General features: G+C 46.4%; 1 long non-coding RNA gene across 1 annotated transcript; it reads left to right on the forward strand.

Annotated features, from left to right (window-relative positions):
* The first annotated feature begins 5,639 nt into the window (after positions 1-5,639).
* On the forward strand, positions 5,640-7,909 carry LOC148671995 (uncharacterized). The gene is made up of 2 exons (XR_015936672.1): positions 5,640-6,513; positions 6,838-7,909. It is a non-coding gene; the product is annotated as an uncharacterized LOC148671995 (long non-coding RNA).
* The last annotated feature ends 833 nt before the right edge of the window (positions 7,910-8,742 follow it).

Below are 8,742 nucleotides of genomic sequence, written 5' to 3' on the forward strand. Positions count from 1 at the left end.
CTCTCACATACAGACACCCTGAGCCACACACACTCCCTCACACACTCACATACACAGACACCCTGAGCCACACACACACTCCCTCACACACTCACATACACAGACACCCTGAGCCACACACACACTCCCTCACACACTCACATACAGACACCCTGAGCCACACACACACTCCCTCACACACTCACATACACAGACACCCTGACCCACACACACACTCCCTCACACACTCACATACACAGACACCCTGACCCACACACACACTCCCTCACACACTCACATACACAGACACCCTGAGCCACACACACTCCCTCACACACTCACATACACAGACACCCTGAGCCACACACACTCCCTCACACACTCACATACACAGACACCCTGAGCCACACACACACTCCCTCACACACTCACATACACAGACACCCTGAGCCTCACACACTCACATACAGACACCCTGAGCCACACACACTCCCTCACACACTCACATACAGACACCCTGAGCCACACCCACACTCCCTCACACACTCACATACACACACACCCTGAGCCACACACACTCCCTCACACACTCACATACACACACACCCTGAGCCACACACACACTCCCTCACACACTCACATACACAGACACCCTGAGCCACACACACTCCCTCACACACTCACATACAGACACCCTGAGCCACACACACACTCCCTCACACACTCACATACAGACACCCTGAGCCACACACACACTCCCTCACACACTCACATACACAGACACCCTGAGCCACACACACTCCCTCACACACTCACATACAGACACCCTGAGCCACACACACACTCCCTCACACACTCACATACACAGACACCCTGAGCCACACACACTCCCTCACACACTCACATACACAGACACCCTGAGCCACACACACTCCCTCACACACTCACATACACTGACACCCTGAGCCACACACACTCCCTCACACACTCACATACACACACACCCTGAGCCACACACACACTCCCTCACACACTCACATACAGACACCCTGAGCCACACACACTCCCTCACACACTCACATACACAGACACCCTGAGCCACACACACTCCCTCACACACTCACATACACTGACCCACAAACACACACACTCCCTCACACACTCACATACACAGACACCCTGAGCCACACACACTCCCTCACACACTCACATACACAGACACCCTGAGCCACACACACACTCCCTCACACACTCACATACAGACACCCTGAGCCACACACACACTCCCTCACACACTCACATACAGACACCCTGAGCCACACACACACTCCCTCACACACTCACATACACAGACACCCTGAGCCACACACACTCCCTCACACACTCACATACACAGACACCCTGAGCCACACACACTCCCTCACACACTCACATACACAGACACCCTGAGCCACACACACTCCCTCACACACTCACATACACAGACACCCTGAGCCACACACACTCCCTCACACACTCACATACACAGACACCCTGAGCCTCACACACACTCACATACACAGACACCCTGAGCCTCACACACTCACATACAGACACCCTGAGCCACACACACTCCCTCACACACTCACATACAGACACCCTGAGCCACACACACACTCCCTCACACACTCACATACACAGACACCCTGAGCCACACACACTCCCTCACACACTCACATACACAGACACCCTGAGCCATACACACACACCCTGAGCCACACACACTCCCTCACACACTCACATACACACACACCCTGAGCCACACACACTCCCTCACACACTCACATACACAGACACCCTGAGCCACACACACACTCACTCACACACTCACATACACACACACCCTGAGCCACACACACACTCCCTCACACACTCACATACAGACACCCTGAGCCACACACACACTCCCTCACACACTCACATACACAGACACCCTGAGCCTCACACACTCACATACAGACACCCTGAGCCACACACACACTCCCTCACACACTCACATACACAGACACCCTGAGCCACACACACTCCCTCACACACTCACATACACAGACACCCTGAGCCACACACACTCCCTCACACACTCACATACACTGACACCCTGACCCATACACACTCCCTCACACACTCACATACACTGACACCCTGACCCACACACACTCCCTCACACACTCACATACACAGACACCCTGAGCCACCCACACTCCCTCACACACTCACATACAGACACCCTGAGCCACACACACACTCCCTCACACACTCACATACACAGACACCCTGAGCCACACACACTCCCTCACACACTCACATACACACACACCCTGAGCCACACACACACTCCCTCACACACTCACATACAGACACCCTGATCCACACCCACACTCCCTCACACACTCACATACACTGACACCCTGAGCCACACACACTCCCTCACACACTCACATACAGACACCCTGAGCCACACACACACTCCCTCACACACTCACATACACAGACACCCTGAGCCACACACACTCCCTCACACACTCACATACAGACACCCTGAGCCACACACACACTCCCTCACACACTCACATACACAGACACCCTGAGCCACACACACTCCCTCACACACTCACATACACAGACACCCTGAGCCACACACACACTCCCTCACACACTCACATACACAGACACCCTGAGCCACACACACTCCCTCACACACTCACATACACAGACACCCTGAGCCACACACACTCCCTCACACACTCACATACAGACACCCTGAGCCACACACACACTCCCTCACACACTCACATACACAGACACCCTGAGCCACACACACTCCCTCACACACTCACATACACAGACACCCTGAGCCACACACACACTCCCTCACACACTCACATACACAGACACCCTGAGCCACACACACTCCCTCACACACTCACATACACACACACCCTGAGCCACACACACTCCCTCACACACTCACATACACACACACCCTGAGCCACACACACACTCCCTCACACACTCACATACACAGACACCCTGAGCCACACACACTCCCTCACACACTCACATACAGACACCCTGAGCCACACACACTCCCTCACACACTCACATACACAGACACCCTGAGCCACACACACTCCCTCACACACTCACATACACTGACACCCTGACCCACACACACTCCCTCACACACTCACATACACAGACACCCTGAGCCACACACACACTCCCTCACACACTCACATACACAGACACCCTGAGCCACACACACTCCCTCACACACTCACATACACAGACACCCTGAGCCACACACACACTCCCTCACACACTCACATACACAGACACCCTGAGCCACACACACACTCCCTCACACACTCACATACACAGACACCCTGAGCCACACACACCCTCACACACTCACATACACACACACCCTGAGCCACATACACAGACACCCTGAGCCACACCCACACTCCCTCACACACTCACATACACTGACCCACAAACACACACACACAGACACCCTGAGCCACACAAACACACCCTCACACACTAACAGATGTATCCACCTGGTGGGCCAACACAGAGACACACAGTGGCATGCACAGCAGCACCAGCAGCCATGGTGGCAGCAGGATATGATGTAAGGTGTGAGTAGGCCAGGCTGAAGTGATCAGTCTTCAGTCTGGATTTGAACACTGAGATTGACTCAGCGTCCTGAACATGGGTTGGGAAGCTAGGGGCCCTGTAACTTAAGGCTTTACTGCCAACTGTTATTTTATTAATGCGTGGAATATGAAGAAAACTTGCGTTCTGTGATCTACGTGGGCGACTTGGATGGTAAACATTAATAACTTCCATTAGACAGACAGGTGCCTGACCTCTGAGAGCCTTGTAAGTAAGTAGAAGGAGTTTGAAGTCCGCCCCGTACCTGAGAGGAAGCCAATGAAGAGAGAGAAGTATGGGGGTTATGCGGTCATTCTTTCTGCTCCAAGTAACAATTCTAGCTGCTGCATTCTGTAAGTATTCAAACTCTTTGCTGTGACAAATCTAACGTACTTTAGGCAGACAAAACGACCTTAAAGAGCCACATGATTTTTAAGTAGTCTGTCTGTGTGTAGTAACAGTGGTTCACATTATTTCAGAACGTATACTCCCGTCTCTGTAACTTTCCTCAGTCAGCTAGTGAACATTCTGTATTTACACCACGAATGCACTACTTTGTCTCGCGCGCGGTCACACTGGCCGTCCACAGGCACGGGCAGGAGCAGGGAACACGAGGCCGCTCTGTAGTGCCCCTGTGGCTCTCCAGCAGAGGGGAGCACTTTGCTCAACAGCCCTGAGCCGAAGGACCCAGTGATAAAGCTGAAAATCTGGCAAGTCCCCCAGTCTCCCTGGGGCGCTGAAGAGGATTTCATCTGATGCTGAGGTTCCTGTAACTCAACACAAAATTGAACACGGCGAGTTATGAGTTTGTGAAGAAGTGACAGCGGAACAATGTCAAACAGGAAGTTAACCTACAGGAAAGAATGAACTGAATCTCTGATATTCAAGCACGCAGTGTGACGTCCACTGTCTATTCAAATCTACTCTGCAAGTCTTACAATACTTTTTCATACACCGTCTCCTGGTTATTGTTTTGTGAGTGCTTGAACTGTTTCTCAGTAGAAATAAGACCGATAACTCACTGCTTCAGGATGCACACTATCGTCGATGAAACCTGTGGTGTAAGCAAGCGAAAAGAGACAGATCCTTCTAAAACACAGAGGCCTTCGGGAGGGCAGAAACACTCTGCAACAGGTAGGAGCTGTGGAGCCGTGATTCCCCCGAGCCAGAGCCCTCGTCCTCCCTCGACAGCGAACTGAGCTCCAGCGACTGGAGCAGCTACCTGCCGTCGTGGGACCTCCTGCAGATTGGGAACGGGTAAGGCAATTCGACACGAGCCCACTTCTCTTCCCACTGCTTACACCCCTAAACAAATAGTTTCAGGGTATTCAAGTACAGGATAAAGAGATGACAGGTGTTCCCAATTGGCTGAGGATACAACTCTCTCTCTGAGAAAGCACACAGAGGTGGACAAAGCAATTAAATGCGTTTACAAGTCATTTCCTCTGTTTCTGGTCTTTCTTTACATATCAGAAAAGTGAACTGGTGGCTGTTGGAAAGTGTCTGCTCCGTACGTAATATACATGTAAAAGATGTGATTAAATATCTTGGTATTAAGATTTTCAAAAAGGTGATTTTGTGATTTGATGTTCTCTACCTTAGTAAAATAAAAAAAAAAACTTTATTCATGGTTGTTATTTGTCAAACACGGGCAGAAGGAGGCCTAAATGCTACAGGGTTTAGAGCATCTAATACCGATACCGACAGAGTATTATTTACAAAATTAAGCAAAGTAGGTGGTGTATGTTTCCCTAATTTAATCATTCAGGAACTAGCGGGTATAGACTTTTTACTTGAATGTCATTTGGATGCTGGAAACCCCCCTGAAACTTGCCAGCTTCCATGAAGAAGTTCTCCTCACGTGGTCTCTTATAGATAAACATACCTCCCATAGATACATCATCTAGAATACAGAGAAAAGATAAACCTGTGCTTTGAAAACTGGGTTTAAAATAGGTCAACAAATTAACTGGTGTGGATGATGAAATGTAGAATCAAGCAGATTTTATGAATAGATATAATGTTTGTGATACGTCTGATAACAATCCGTCGTAACCAGAGCTACTCCTAGAGAGGTATTGATGCTTTTAAGAAACTAACAGTATACCATCAGAAACTATGGAAGAATTTACAACCTTTATTAGACTACAAGGAAAACAATTTAGTTATACTTGTACTAATAAATACTTCAGATCCCTCTCGCAATCTCACAATATCTTGTCAAACTATTTTGGAGCACCTCTTTGGGGAAAGTGAGTGGAATCAAACGACTATTGTCAAACAGATTTTGTATGAATAATAAGGTTAAGGCGTCAGTACAAAATTGTACATTGAATCGACCCGGTAAAGATACACAGTGTGCATAGATTTAAAAGTAATATAGATGATAATTGTCTTTCTCAAAGCAGCCCAGAAACCTTACGTTTGTTTTTGTTTTGTTCTGTTGTTAAAACACTCTGAACAGATCGGCAAAATGGTGTAAAGAAGGCTTCTAATTCTGACATTTCCTGTAGACAAATTGATGTTATTTTACTGCTCAATACTGCTGAACCGAATCTAAAATATAATGTATCATTGGCTTAATCATTATACTTGCTCGTTATTAGATGTATAAATAGCCTAAAGATGAGAAATAATCGAAAATTGAATAATTAGACCGTATGTCGTAGTAGCAGATTGTACTTCTCGCCTACTTGATGTGGTCGAGCAACACCACAATCGCCATACAATCCGTCCGTTCTCATGCTCTGACTTTCAGGTTGGGCAGTGGACTGGATTCCAGGGCAAACTCGTTCTTGTTTGATTATCCGTGTGAAATCTCGCCCAATATAACAGGTAAGCTCATGCACTGAAATTATGCGCTTCCAAATTGAAGAGACACGCATTTGAATAATTCAAAATACACACGAGGGAACGTCTCCAAACCATGTCTAAGTATCACAACATGAAAGCTGTGCGTACCTTAACTTTATTTGCCTGTATAATGTACTCCGGTGATCGGTAATGTAGTCTTGCGTGCATCGTAAAGGATTTATATTATTGCACGATAAAGGAAGAAGAAAACACAAGGAGGTTGAATTGATCAGCAGCGTGAGCCGACTCGCCGGTAAACACTCTGCAGCGGTGTCTGGAGTTCACTAATAACTCTCTGCCCTGAAGGCCAGGTTTCCAGGAGCCCGCAGTGCTTGACGAGCAGAGAGCGGAACCACACCGAGCACAGCGACAGACCGATTCCACTGGATCTGGACTTCCGGCTAAGGAACACCCAGAGAGGATCAGCCTTTCCACCGGATCCGGACTTCCGGTTCCGGAAAACCCAGAGTGGATCAGCCTTCCACTGGATCCGGACTGCCGGCTACGGAAAACCCGGAGTGGATCAGCCTTCCACTGGATCCGGACTGTGAGCAGCTTTTGTCCAAACGGCGCTGAGATTTCAGCAGGAGGCGGGAGACAGGCTCTTGTCCAGTCACACAGCTTCAGTCCCGGGACTTTTCCGAATTCCGGCTGGCGGTGACACTTCCGAGAAATGTCCACTGGGTGGCGACAGAGATACACGAGTCCACGGAGCTGAGTCTCAAAGCGCTATCGGAAAGACTTGAAATCGGAAAGAAATACATTTGTTACATTTTAATCCCATTGAAAGGAAGATGAAAATATCGTTTGTATTTTAAAACATTATTATACTTGCGCAACATAATTATTAAGGGAATGGTGTGAGAGGAGACCGTGTTTGAACAGTTTAAGACGGATGTAAAGACATTTTATTTCAGAATGTCTTTCTGAAATGTGTCTGTTTCTGTGTTGTAAGAACGTTGAAGCATGGACGGGCCTTATCTGCATTTACCTTGTTGAATCTTTTTTTCCATAAAATGTACATGTATTATTGCATGTACCCTGACAATACGACTGCTACGTTACGTTTTCGGTCTCATAAAGAATACAAAAGACGCCATTCCGGAAGGTGTAGTGGGTTTATTAAAAGCAAATCAAAGTGTTAATAGGACTGACCTCCTTTTGGGTCCTACAACTGATTTATTCTTGGATGGCGTGGAAATAAAGGATAAGAAGTGTAACAATACTCATATTAGAAATCTTTGTAAACCCCATCTTATCCCTTCTTGTTTGTCTTTTTGGAATGCAATGTTTGAAAATATAAACTGGAAGTTAGTTTGGACAATTCCTGATAGATTTTGTATTACAAATAAAGTTAAAGAGATATCGTTTAAAATAATTCATAAGTTTTATCCAGTGAAATTAGTACTCTTTAAATTTAAGCATGAGCATGATGATCTGTGTGGTTTTTGTCGGGCGGAAAAGGAATCTTTGGTGCATTTATTTGTTAGGTGTAGGTTTGTGAAGTTGTTTTGGACGGATTTACAGAGTTTTGTTTGCAGGAAGTTAAAGGTGTTTTTTAGATTGAAGGATTTTGACATTTTATTGTACTGTTTAGTAGAAAATTTGGAAAAAGAGCATTTATTTATAGTCAATTTATTAATCATTCTTGGTAAATTTCACATCCATAAATCCAAATGGTCTAATAATACTCCCCTTTTTAGTTCTTTTGAGGTGGAGCTGAAACGCTATTTAAATTCTATTAAAAATGTGAGAAATAATAAATTCGGTTTATTATTAATAAATAAACGGCGGTTAACTGTTTATTTTTCTGTTTGTGCTTGTCCTCTTGTACCTAATTTGATCCTCTGATTGTATTTGTATTTGTAAATTCTTTACAAATTTAATAAAAAATTATTTAAAAAAAAGAATACAAAAGACGCGAGTCGATTACGTCAAAATGTTGTCGCACACAGAGCTTATGGGTAATGTAGTCTCTGTAGATAACTGGGCTGCCCTGCCCATGTGTTCCGCTGATTTGATTGAACATTAGAATTAATTATATTAATACAATTTCAGCGTATTGATCGTGTCTTGTATTTCTATGTCTCTCTTATGTGTTCCCTTGTGTGTATGTTTTCTTTTATTTCACGTGTCTGCAGCGCTGGTTTATCGACCCGGCACATAAAGCAAACCCACTGTCCTCGTGTTTCTTAGCTCCCGTCTTGTTTG

This window comes from Lepisosteus platostomus, chromosome 5 (genome assembly GCF_059453375.1).
Source record: "Lepisosteus platostomus isolate fLepPlt1 chromosome 5, fLepPlt1.hap1, whole genome shotgun sequence".
Classification (NCBI taxonomy): domain Eukaryota; kingdom Metazoa; phylum Chordata; class Actinopteri; order Semionotiformes; family Lepisosteidae; genus Lepisosteus; species Lepisosteus platostomus.